Genomic DNA, 14,676 nt, shown 5'->3' on the forward strand with positions numbered 1-14,676 from the left:
TATATTCATTACATTTTTAATAAATCAATTTAAATAACCCTTGTGTCATTTTATTCTACTTTAATATTACACTGAACAAAATTATAAACGCAACACTTTTGTTTTTGCCCCCATTTTTCATGAGCTGAACTCAAAGATCTAAGACTTTTTCTATGTACACAAAAGGCCTATTTCTCTCAAATATTGTTCACAAATCTGTCTAAATCTGTGTTAGTGAGCACTTCTCCTTTGCCGAGATAATCCATCCACCTCACAGGTGTGGCATATCAAGATGCTGATTAGACAGCATGATTATTGCACAGGTCTGCCTTAGGCTGGCCACAATAAAAGGCCACTCTAAAATGTGCCGTTTTATCACACAGCACAATGCCACAAATGTCGCAAGTTTTGAGGGAGCGTGTTTGCATGACAATAACTAATCATGATAAATATCATGTTTTTTCCCCCAGCTCCTTTTTAAAGAATAAACAAACCAATGGGTTTTATTCATGGAACGTTGTTCCGAAAACTATTCTTATGTAAGTTGTTACAATTTATGTAAGATTTGTTTTACTTTTTGCACAAAAAAATCAGGTTTGAAGGTGTACCTTACTGATGGGGCTGGGGGTGGTACATAAGACATAGGAATTCTGGGAAACACTCTTTTAAACCATTATTTCCACCGTTCGAAGCCAAGCAAATAATTTCCTTCAATGTTATACTCAAACAGCCATGTCTTTTATCTGCAGGGTATCGTAAATTTGTCTCTTGGTAGGAATTTCAGTGGTGGAATTTCTGGCTTTGAATGGGTCTAAATGATGTTGCTCAGGCACTGACCTGATCAGGATTCTGGCCCTGGGCTCCAATGAGGCCCCTCTAATGACCAGGCTTTAGGAGAGCAGTGCAGGCGGTCTGCTACAAAGATAAATGAGTTTTACTCTGATCCTTGTAATTGATACTTCTCTTTCCAGGTCTATGCTCCTCCAGCAGGCCGGTGAGACAGTGAAATTAGCACACTTTCAAATGCATTTAGATGCTCTGTTTTGATTTGCTCAACTGGAGCAAAAAAGGTCCACCGTTAAATGCGCATTAACACAGGATTAATTCTTGAAGCAAATGTGCTGAAATGCAAAGCTGTAATCAACTTCCACTGCCAGTTAATTCAGGACATTCAGTGCAATGACATTTACCAAGTTTGTTTTGTTGTCGAATAACACTGAACTCAGAATTGGTTTAGAAAATGGTTAAAAGAAGGCCTGTAGAGAGAGTTATGTTGGGCAACAATCAAAAAGGTGTTTGTGGGACTTGACCATGTTACTCTGACAGCCGTGCTTACAGGCATACTAGTAAGATTTGTGGATTCCCTGTTTGATCTCAAGAAGAAATTTATCAGACATAGATTCAAAAAGTCAAGAAGAAGAGATAGCATGATCCCAGAGGGGGGGCTGAAAAGGATTTATATAAATACAATACATATGCTTGCTCCCCTGGAAAACAGAGAGCTTCTGTAAATCTGAGGCACATGGCACTTTCATTAAAAGCTGGTCTAGAAGAGATGTATCTGAATCATGCTGTCTCCTTGACTTTTAGGTTGATTTTAAAAATAAAATACCTTTCAGCACCACAAACTGCTCAAAATACGACGGGCCATTCCCGTGTGTATTATGCGCGTAAAAGCCAATTGTTCAGCATGGAGGAGAGCATCTGGGACTGCTATTAGAGCTGCTGTAAACTTCAACTGCTGAGCCTGGATTAATCCACTTATGCAATATTCTACAGATCATAAAACTCTGGAAGAGAAGAGAATTAATAAAATAGTGTTCTCAAGTCGTTATTACTCAGCGTTTGCAAACAAAATGTTTCTATTTTGCATTTTTCTACAGTAATAGAAATGTTTACACTGCAAATTAAACTATTAGCATAAAATGAGTGAAAGCTTGAACTGGAAAAAAACTTATAGAGTGTATTTGCACCTAAAAATACACCATAAATACCAAAAATAATAAATACCAAAAATACCATAAAACTCTTTATATCCAGGTGAAATCACAGATTTTTTTAATGTAGACCTTTGGACTGCACTGCATTCTAATACAATATGCACTTTATAAGGGAAACCACCAGTGGATAAAGGTGACCTTGATTAATTCTTTGTAATCCCTGTGCTCCTCAATGCAGAGAGATGATATATTGTACACTTATGATAAATGTTCAGTTTTCTGTTGCCTCCCTCTCTTATTGACCCCTTTATCTCTTTAATGAAAACCTGCAGGAAAAACATGACATCACCCAAATGCCCCATAATACATCACCCAGTGCAGTGATGAACATGTTGATGTGGCCTAGCAATAAGCAGGTTGTCTTTGTGATGCAGTGGTGTTAAAGGGCTTGTACATTGTGGGAAAAACCGAGATAGCCCAGAGGGAAATAGAAAGGGAAAGAGAAAGGAAGTGGGTGTAGCAGGAGGTTCTGGAATCTTCATCAGAGCCACACTCCATCTGTATAGAGCACTGTGTTTTGGAGTGCCTCTCTTAGCAATGTGACAGGTAACCATGATCCTGACAAAAGCAACCGAATGTACTGCAACAGCAGAGGGGATAGGGTAAAAATAACATAAAAACATATCCTGTGTTTGAAGCGCACACATTGACAGGAACCGCTCAGATAACCATAACATTTTTTCCACTCTGTTAATGCACATGCTTTGCCTATTATAACTGTGGAAGATATTCCGCAGGCTCTGGTGACATCCTGTGAAACCACACATTAGCAAGCGTGGAAAGTTTGGAAAGTTGTCCAAACTTTGATATTTAAACATAAATTTAACAGCACTGCAATCCAGCTGTATCATTTACATTAAACGTAAGGAAAATATTGAATGCTCTGCATGAAGCTTCCATACAATAAATGTAAGATTGATATTATCAAATAATTACTAATCAGAATGTTTGAGGTGAAATTTCAAAGTTTTCAAAGCTTTTTTAATAAACACTTTATAATAATTGTCTCATTTCTTAACATTAGTTAACATTAACTATGAACAATACATTTTAAAGCATTTATTTACATTCGTTAATGTTAGTTCATGAAAATAAAATTGTTCATTGCTTATTCAGGTTAGTTTACAGTGCATTAACTAATGTTAACAGATACAACTTTTGAGTTTAAACATATATAAGTAAATGTAAAAATTAACACATCCATTTACCAAAATGTGTTATCCCTTCCATCTGATAAACAGAAAAGTTTTCTAATTAGGTGTGTTGAGTGATTCGAACACAATACCACAGAACTGAATAGCTTCATACATAAGCAGCACATGCCTAATAAGTAGAAAATTATTAACCTACTTCTGAGGATGTTTGAAGCCAGTTTCTTGTTCCAGCTAGGCATCTGTCTACACAGTGGTGGGGGAGACCTGGGTGGGCAGCATAGCTTGACAAAACATGATGAAAGAGGGAGAAAGAGACCTAAAAGAAAGAAGGAAAAATGCAGAACACTCATCTGTCGTGCCTACACTGGATTGCCGAATTGAGTGTACAGTATGTTCATGGGGTCGAGTGGACTTCAGCCAGACCTCTGATCTTCTCACACTATTTGCCAATTATGATGATTTGAACAAATGAGCAAATGAGTCTTGGATGTCTTTCAGAATCACAGAAAGCACGGGACAGAAATCAGTAAAAATCAGACTGTTATACATAGCCATGAAATGAGATGGGGATCATTCAAGATTTTAGGGTCAGTATGATATCTTACACTTTTATTGAGATGTATTGAATTGATCAAAAGTGACAGCAAAGACTTTCACACTGTTTCACATACAGTTTATGTGTGACCACAATATGTGACCCTGGACCACAAAACCAGTCATAAGGGTACATTTTTCGAAATTGAGATTTATACATCATCTGAAAGCTGAATAAGCTTTCCATTGATGCATGGTTTGTTAGGATAGGGCAATATTTGGCCGAGATACAACTATTTGAAAATCTGGAATCTGAGGGTGCAAAAATTAAAAATATTGAGAAAATCGCCTTTAAAGTTGTCCAAATGAACTTCTTGGCAATGCATATTCCTAATCAAAAATTAAGTTTTAATATATTTACAGTAGGAAATTTACAAAATATCTTTATGGAACATGATCTTTATTTAATATCCTAATGATTTTTGGCATAAAAGAAAAATCAATAATTTTGACCGATACAATGTATTTTTGGCTATTGCTACAAATATACCCCAGCGACTTAAGACTGGTTTTGTGGTCCAGGGTCACATATTACTGTTTACTGACCTTAGAGTACTGATCTTAGAGTGATATCCCATTTTACTTCTGTAATGTGATGTACCGTATGAAACAGCATATTCAATGAGAAAAAATGTGGTGCGGGACTTGATTTCAACCATTATCAACAATTTTTGATCCCAGATGGTATAGTTACAGCCTCTACCAGCAGGGGCTGAGGGGCCAAACCCTAAATGCATATTATCAGCCAAAAAATGTAGGCAGACAAAAGCTGTCTCTCATTTCGAAGGCCATGCCCTCCGAAGGTCGCATTTATCTGCCACATATGCCATTGAGGCAGCCTCATTTTAGAAAAGTAACCATAACATTCCAAACTAAGAAAGAAATTACAGTAATCTGAGGAATAACAGCCAATTTTATAATGATTACTTTTCTGTAATGAGGCATCCTTGATGAGGTATTTGACCGATAAATGCAACCTCTTGAGGGTGCAGACTTAAAAATGAGACACAGCCAAAGCTGTTACAAACTTTGAAATAACTCAAAATGATGAATTATGCATAACACGACCTGTGTATTAAGATTATAAATTGACCCTAATTTTGATTTCATGTTGATTTCATGTAAGAGTCTAAAAGATCATCTGTGCATAATTATGTGCCGTAAGATTAGTTAGCTAGCATGTCCAACTCACCACTGTAACTTCATTAAACTACATGTTCTGCTCTGCTTTGTTAATGGTATTACAAGCTGAGGGTCAGAATCTCAGAAGAGATGTTTCAAAAAGCTTCTGATGTTCCTCTGTAACAGCAGTGACTACACTTGAGTTCACAAAATGTGTTTTAGGGTCTTGACGTCTTCATAGGAACGCTCCCGCTAACATTGACCTTGAGTGACAGGAATGTGCTCAAAATATAAAACGTAAACACTGCTGCCTCCAGCCAGTTTGAGGCGAAATTCTTCAACAAGCAAGATTTTCTTATTTTATCTGACAAAGAAACTACTTTACCTTTGTTTTTTAACATTAGCGCATGTGCATGTTTTTTTTTTCTCAGCTCATTCACTGAAGACAAACGAGGTTGAATAATTAAGCGACAAAAAGCAGCTACACTGATCTAAGGTATCGATACGATCAGATTCTAAAACGATTTAGCAAATCTTGATGTTTATTGCGTTTGGGCTAAGATGACAGCTCATTAATTTCTTCCTGATGAATCACCCTATCAATGCAGTCTGCTATCTTCCATAACATGAGCAGCTATGAAACACGCTCTTTCGTTATGTCGCAATGACAGTCAGAGGTGCTCATGGGGAAATATGAATAATTAAAATAAGTGGAGTTTTTAACACTAGCAAGCCATAGAAGGATCATCAAGCTGAAGGCCTGAGGCAAATGTCACATTTTGAGTTCATGTTTTGACTAATGCCTGTGGAAAGATTCCACTTGTGCTTGTGAGGAATGGTTCGTTGAGTAGGAATGTTGTGGCCCCTACTTAATCAACTCCTGATTTCATGAAATATTCATGTTCTACCTGTGGACTCTCAGCATGTGAATAGTTTTCTTTTGGATATGTGCGTGTCGAAATGTGGTGTGAGATGCAGACAGCATGTATAAATCATAAAAGACTTGACATTTCTTTTGCTTCAGAACAGGGAGGCAATGATGTTGGATGACATGTTGGAATGTCTGTTGTCCGTGAATCTATATAGTGTCAGTAGTGCCTGTTTTTCTGACCCAACACCTCATTGCATTGAGGCACTGCTGGTTACTGCTGGGGTCAAATCAGAGCGAGTTTTGATCGGATGACTTGTTAGGATTATAAAAGTGTGTCCAATGGTTTTAAGGGCATATATTTTTTGAGGTTTATATTTTGCTGCCCAGATAGCACACGTACGTTTGCAAGATGTCTGTTAAAGATCGCTTCATCTGGAAAGCATCTGCTGTGTACAAACATCCGATAGACGTCTTTAAGATGTCAGTTTTACATACATTTTACATACAAATAGACATCTCGTGAAGTACGTGCGCTATCAAAGTGTAACATTGCATGTTAGGTATGTTACCATTGTTGAGATTTACAGTATAGTCCAAAAACTGTAGTGTCGGTTTATTAGCTATTGTTAAATCGTATAGTTATATTGTTTATTAGTCCAGTGATAGTCCAGCCAATGAGCTTGCTGCTTTAGATCTAAATGGCTGGTTAGCATTCACTAAAGCATTTCACAGCATTTTCTCAGAGTTTGTCTGAAACCCTCCACCTTCCCCAGCTCCACCTGTATACAGGGCCGGATTTACCTCTTATCGTGACATAGGCAAAATAAATTTTTGGGCCCCCCTTCCCTATTGATATATATAATATCATCCCAGCAAACAAAAATAGCAAAAATATCCCGTAATCAGTTGAAACCTCATGTTTCAACTGTCATGTGTCTTTCATGTAGTCTTGTCAGCTGTGATGTGTCATGTAGTCTTTCAGCTGCGAAACTATTTTATTGATAAATTCACGGGTCAGCACTGACAAGACGTTTTGGTGCGCGAGTGTGTGTCTGTACTGTGCAGTATGTGTGCATTTGTGAGAGAGTGGGAGAAGGAAAGCATGCATTCTGTAAATAAAAAAGGTGGAAAACATGCAAATAGTTTGTCATTTTTATCCTTGTTTGTTATATTTATTAGCTCAATGTCTTTTCGGGTTTTGGTTCTTTTGCTGTTGTAGGTAGCCCGTAGTACAACAAAAATTGTATATAGCAGCAATAATCTACAACAACAGCAATAACCAACAGCAGCAGCAATTCAGCAGCATTGCAGATCTATTTGGTCAAGACCAAATACATTAACATTGTCATATCAGTTACCATGCTAAAATCTTCGGAGATCTGTCATGATAGAACTGATAGAAACCAGCAACCTCCAGTTCTCCCAAAAGGAAATTTCTGGACTGCGTGAGGTGTCAAAAAGGAACATATGACATATGACATTGTTGTCAGTTAGTTGGTGACAGGGAGCGATCCTATACTGACTTTCTAACGCAGATCTCTGATCTCTGATCCTGCTGACTCCATTGTGATTTCTTGGGAAAACATTGTCATTGTGGCTTGCTACAAAATCACTTATCCCTATAGTTATAAAAGATTGAAAAACGTAGATTGTCAGGATAACCTGCCATCCCTACCCAACGGCTGGCAAACCCAAACTGCTTGAGTTTGAACTTCAGATTCATTTAAAATACAAAGAAGAATGTGCCTTTGTCAGAGTGTGATATGACAGAACTTCACAGCCAGTGATCAACATGCATTTTAACTGATATTAAAATTATATACTATTTGATAATAAAAATAAAAATATAAAAACATTTTTTAATAAATGTATTATAAATATATATAATATATAATACAAATTATAATAAAAATATATATTAAACTAAAAGGAATCATACATTTAAACATCAAAACATTAGTACAATACAAATAATTATGTTCAAGGAGGCTTCTGGCTATGATTTTTATATGAAACCTTATGAACATGCAGTCATAAAGCACCTATATAATCACCTTTTCTCACTCATCTCTCTCTGACAAAAGCTGTTTTCATCTCTTGCATCGATGCATTATCTGCTGTGACACTTTATCTATAGGCCACTCACTCTGCACTGAGGTAATTCTCTTTCCAGCTGCTCGATGCAATCTCATGCATGGATTCTTTCAGTCTAAACTGTGAGTGAAAAGATCCCTGTGCAAAAAAAATCCGTCCATTTCCCAAAATCTGCTGCGAAAGGTATAGCTTAGAAGGTATGGTTCAGAAAGACCTTTAAATGTCATGCTTATTTATTTCCATAAAAAGTTCAAGGTTTCTCCTCTAAAGCTGTGCTGTGTTTTGGCTGTATTGCACCAACTACATAATCATTCTGATCGAAGGAAGCACCTGCTAAATAACAAAGAACATAACAGGAGAACTTTCCAAATAGTTTCAAAATCTCAGTAAAAGTCAAACCCAGAGGTCAGTGTCTCCTCCCGCACGACATATTATCTATTACTGGCATCATAACAGGCATAAACAAAAAGTCTCTCATATTTAGTAATACCGTCAACAGCCCACCCTATACATTCACACTATGGTGTGATGTTTTTAATATTGCCATCACTACTTTCAAAAGTCTCCCATTTTCTTCAAGTTAACTTTAAATGGGGAAACACACTGAAACTAATAATTACAAAGGTATTTGTGGTCAAAATTACATAGGAAGGCATAAAAGGCCTCAGGAAAATCTCAGGATCAGTATTCATCTAAAACACAGAAGGGAAGATATGTTTGCTAAGAAAGGAACAAGCAGATCTCTGGCCATATGGGCGGCAGAGGGAGCAAACATAGCTTGAGGCTGTTGCTCTGCCTACCTCTTTCATTCTACCCCTCCTAATGTTGACGCTCCACTGGAACTTAGGTTTTGTGCTAGGACAATTTTTGCATCATTTTAGATGGCAAACCATTAAGGCTTCTTGTTTATTTCAGTATTTGGTGCTTCAGAGAAAAGAATGGAAATGAAATCAAGAAGTTGGATGAGCTTCAGAAAGCTTGTAGACATTAATCGTTTCATTGTGTGCCAAGACAGTGTAGGTCATCAAAGGTGTACCAAATCTGTTGACAGTGACTCTAGAACTTTAAGGTTTATTTGTGGTAATACTTTGCAATGATGTCAACCAGTGTTATGGGCCTGTTTAATAATTGCAGATGCGGGAATTGGTTTTAAGGGCTTTTTTTCTTTTTACCTTTATGTGACACGCAGCTTGTCATTCGTACACACTACCTTTCAAAGGTTTGGGGTCATTAAAAGATTTTTTTTGTAATGTTTTTGAAAAAGTCTCTTATGCTCACAAGGCTGCATTTATTTGATAAAATACACAGTAAAGCAATAATATTGTAAAAAAATAAATAAATAAAAAATTATATTTTAATATGTTTTAAAATGTCATTTACTCCTGCAATGGCAAAAGCTGAATTCTCAGTAGTCATTACTCCAGTCTTCAGTGTCACATGATCCTTCAGAAATCATTCTAATCAGCTGATGTACTCAAGAAACATTATTATCAATGTAAAAAAAATTGTACTGCTTAATATTTTTGTGGAAATTGTGATACCTTAAATAGAAAGTTCAAAAGAGTAGCATTTATTTGAAATATTATTTTTGTAACATTATAAATGTCTTGACATTTGATTAATGCAACCTTGCTGAATAAAAGTATTCATTTCTTTTTTTCTTTTATAAAATCTTACTGACCCCAAACCTTTGAACAGTGGTGCATGTCAAATACTTCAGTTGAACTAGTTCATTCAAACAGACATTATGTTTGCTTAACACATGGCGAGAAATTGATCAAACCATGAGGGATTTTTTTGCTCACACATTTCAAATATCTGGGGCATTTTTGTCACTCTCAGTGGCATTTTTGCCCCAAGCCCTGGTTAATTTCTGACCTTAATATTGTTACCGGGCCTGCCACTAGGAGGCTAATGGTCAACTCCATTATGGTGATACTGATGTTTTGTCTTTGGGCCAAAGAGCGCAAAATCTCCACATAAAATGCACCATTTGACGTAAGCAGACAAACTAGAGTTTAAATATAGAACATATCATGTGTATGATGTGCTTTATTTTTAATTAATGATGCTTCCACCCAAAAATAAAAATTATGTCCTTTACTCACTCTGTCATTTCAATCCTGTATTCTTTTTTCTACAAAAAAAAAAAAAACTGAACAGTTAAAACTGTTGTATGTGTAGTAAATATTTTATCAACTCTAATTCTGAATGTGAAATTCAAGCAACCACATCAGACAGTTTTTGCTGTCAATTTAAAAAGGATGTTTTGTACACTTAAGAGAGCAGATTTGCCCCCTAAAATGACTCACTTGCTCTGAAACACTTTGCTCTGAGACCAGGGCAGAAGGCCAGTCATCATTAGGCTCACATCTGTGGAAAACCCTTTATTATACATGATCTCATTTCAGCCTCATCCACAAGATGGATTTTACATTTAGACACTCACATTAAAATCACTGCAAACAACCCATGACCTGGAATAGTCTTTTATTCAAAGGCACTGAAGGGCAATTTGATTTGATCTCATTAAAACCCCCAGAAATATCCAGCATCTGTGTGAGGTAATCAAACTGTTGTGGACACATTTTCGTGTTTAACTATTAACTTGAATGAATGTCTTGATGAAATATGTCAGACTCCCATCTGGACACTGAAGGTGTCTGGTTTCCTCTCTTGCCTTCATTTGATGGGAGGACTGCTTTTGCCAGCTATTGTGCGAGTGGGAGCAGTGCATGCCTGGAGGGATTATCTTCCTCTGTATTTTCTGCTAATAAAAACAGCTTTACATGCTCTCACAACTGTGCACACACAAAACAAGTAATAATTTAAGGGTTGCAGGTAAACATATTTTTCATTTTGATTGACACTACAACAATGCAATGTATTGCTTTAATACCAGTAGGTTTAATGAAAAAGAAATGTAAATTTGAAGCGTGATATTTTTCTTGTTATAATTTCCGGTGTATATACTTTAACAGGTTGAACAAGGTCATCAATCAGAGAGACAAAGAAAAACATCTTTGTATTTATATTTGCACATTTTTACACAAGAAAGCACAAAAACATGGATTTCCTTGCCTGCATATTCAAACAAATTAATTAGATGATATGCTGTTTAATTAATCATGTTAATTGCATTTATGAAAATGAAAATGTTTCGAAGGCATTATATTTTTTTGGTGGATGACTAAAGCATTTTTTTTTACATTTAAAGGAATAGTTCATTCAAAAATGTGGATTACTTGTAGATTATTGTGATGTTTGTATCAGCTGTTTGGACTCTCACTCTGACGGCACCCATTCACTAGAATCCAGTGGTGAGCAAGTGATGTAATGCTCAATTTCTCCAAATATGTTCAGATGAATATAAAAACTCTTCTACATCATGCATGAGCCTGAGAGTGAATTATAATTTTCAGTAAATTTAAATTTTTGGGTGAACTATTTCTTTAAGATGGCATGTCAAGTCAAGAACAGTTAATGAAAATTATCTGATTTTTTTTTTTTTATTAATTTGACTAAATTTACACAAAAATTGATAGCCGCTATTCGTAAACATAGAGAATATTAAACACTATTGCAATGCACACAAACCCTGTTCAGTCCATTTATAATTCCTGACATACCTTCAATTCATTGAGCGGCAGGTTTCGATTTCTGTCTTGTCTTGCCAGAAATTCCTCCACAGACTGGAAGAGCTGCAGAAAGACAAAACGACTCAGACGATCCCATGGTGAAGCCCCGATTCCTCCCAGTGCAGATGTTGCCGTGATCAACATCTGGATGTATTTGGCTTGCTTCTACATCCTGCCATTTTTGATGCAAAGGATATACATGAGTGTTCATACTCATGCATATCTTCCATAATGAACTGCATATTATCAGTAACCAAATAAGTGTGTGCTGCACAGTTAGACAGGAAGTCATGTGAGGAATCTTTTCTAGTCCACAAGCACAGAATTGTAAATTATGGTATGCTAGTGACAATGCAGCTGTCACATTAACACCAGAACTGAAATGCAAGTCAGTACAGCAATTATGCCTTGTGACCACTGGAAAAAAAAACACTGAAAAACTGTGATATCCTGAAATCTGGGGCTTGCTGTGATTAAGCTGTCAGAACTTTTTCGAAAGACAAGACATTGAAGGTATTACAAAGTATTCACCTTCAGGTTTTCTGTTGCAAAATATCTCAAAAGTGCAAAGCCCCTAAAGGGACATGGTGATAGAAAAAAAAATGATGGGAGGAAAAATTATATTTCAATGCTTTTTGTGTTTGCTGACAAAAGTAATGCGTTCCACCAAGAAACTTTGCATTCATTCGCAAAACTTTTGTGATGGGAAGGAAAACTATATATATCAAAGCTTTTGTGGGCGAATGCAAAATTTCTTGGGGGAACAATACTTTTGCAAGAGGACAGTTCACATTTACAATTTTACAAAAGATTGCTATTTCAAATACATAGTGTTCTTTTGGACTTTCTATTCATCAAGGAATCCACAAACATATTAAGCAGTACAACGGTTTGAAGGACCATGTGACACTGAAGACCAGAGTAATGGCTGCTGAAAATTCAGTTTTTTTATCACAGGACTAAATTACATTTTAAAATATATTAAAATAGAAAACACTTATTTTAAATTGTAACCATTATTACTGTTTTTACTGTACTTTTGATCAAATAAATGCAGCCTTGGTGAGCATTAGAGACTCCGCAAACATTTCAATGGTAGTGTATACTGCATACTACCTACTAAAAAACTAAAATAAAATGTGAGAATACACTATGCAAACATTTAAAAAATCAAATATTTTGCATCTCTAAGGCAATATAGAGATGCTGGCCAATATTACTCACATTTCACTCACTAAAAGGTCAAGTCTGGTGTATTGCATTGAGGGATATAGTACTGCGTGGGATATAATGCTTGCTTACATTCTCCAGCCATGTTTTAGGCTACATCTAATCTCAATACGCCTACCGCACAAAGCTTGAGATGTGGCTTTTTTGTTGTCTAGATGTTTTTTGGTGGCAGCTAACAGGTGGAAATCTTAATGAATTGGGTAACTGACCTGTCTTCTTTCATCCAGACCCCCAGCCCCAATCTCCCCATCTCACAACTTAATATCTTCCATCTGGCCACATGCATAGTCTCATTCTCTCACCTTTTCATTAACTTTTGATTAAAATTGGTTGCTGTGGACAACAGTTGCACTGAAAGGACTAAAACATCGATGAAAGGTAGACAGGGTCAATATAATTAAAATATCTTTCTGACATAAAAAAAATGGGCCAGAGAACAATAAGTAAAACAAACTCACGATTTTCATAGAGATTTCATGCTGTATACCTTCAAGGCATGAGTTCTCTGCTCTCTGTGGGAAAACAGGGGCTTTGTGTTTGTGTGCCTTGGCCGCTCAGCCTTGTGATTGATTATTATTTGGGTTTTATCCAGAGGTAAGGGCCGTTTGCGGGCTCTGATGGGTCTTTAATGATGAAAGCTGTGTCTGAAGGTCTGTGAGTCTGTTAGCCTGCAGAGCCGCAGTCTCTGTTGCTTTTTCCATCGCAGTCATACCTTCATTTTGAAAGTATTGTATTTTCAGCTACAAAAAGGGACGCTGGAAGCCGTCTCCACCCAATGGGGCAGACTGCAACAAAAACAATGTACATTATGTCAGACTGAATTATGCCAAACTGTCTGAATGTCTTTGCTACGAATGGTACATTTCGTCAATTTATAGTTATGGTGGAGCATGTTTGTTTGGCAAAAAAGAAAGGCAGCTCTCTCGAATTGAGCCAACCATCACAATAGGAGATCACGGAACATTTGGATATTTCTCCGTGGAATTCTGCCGAGAGATCACGCTCTAATATCCCACAGCCAACCCCTTTTCTGCAGCTGCAAAGCAGAACATAGTCATTCGAGCTCCAGATGAACAATAACATGCTGATATACAGAGTTATAAGTTGTGAGGCAATGTTACCATAGTACTCCTTTGGGATGCGGTGAATGGACCCCATACAGAAAAGAAGAAACATTGAGTGTAGAAACCGTGGGTTAATGTGAATTTAAAGGCTGTTTCCTAGTATAATAGGATAATGCACTATGATTAGACCGCTGAACAACCCTTTCTGATGCAAGCAAAAATTGGCTGCAAAGATACATGAGCAATTGCAACAACTGCGGTCATAACTTGGACTGCAGTCCAGGACACAGAGAGCCTTGGTTGTTTTTTTCCTCAAGCGAGTTCATCAATCAAACAACATAACTCTAAAAACCTAGAGAGCTGCCTCATAGCCTACATACTATACTGTAGACAGCATAACTGAAATGGAACCTCATGGGAATAGTAAAGAAATTAATGATCCTGGTTCCTTAAGATTCCATTAATGCTTATTTAAAGCTGCAGTCCGTAAGTTTTGCCTCTTTGTCGCCATCTCTGTTTGAAAACCTGGAATTGCAGCTGTGTGCGGAATTATCTAGCTTGCGTGGGTTGTGAGTCGGCACGGCTCCAGCGCGGATGAATCTAATGTTCTGAAGAGTATGTGTGGCAGTCAGTCACCGCACCGGTGTGGATATTTACTGTACTTCGCAATCACAGATTCTAGCCTACCTCTTGGAATATGACCCAAATAAGAATTTTCACCGTATATTGCCATCAGAACAAGTAAATAACAAATCTGCCACGTTTGTTCTGACCAACTGAGGAAAAAAGCATTACCATAAATCTCGCTACCAATGGTGATTAAATCTAAAGATCGGTTAGCGCATATCACATCAAACCGTTCAAATTATTATTATTGTTATACTTTATTCTCAAATTACTAATGTTAACAACATCAGCATTGGTGAATAT

Source organism: Sinocyclocheilus anshuiensis, unplaced genomic scaffold (genome assembly GCF_001515605.1).
Source record: "Sinocyclocheilus anshuiensis isolate Anshui unplaced genomic scaffold, SAMN03320099.WGS_v1.1 scaffold257, whole genome shotgun sequence".
In the NCBI taxonomy this organism is placed as follows: Eukaryota; Metazoa; Chordata; class Actinopteri; order Cypriniformes; family Cyprinidae; genus Sinocyclocheilus; species Sinocyclocheilus anshuiensis.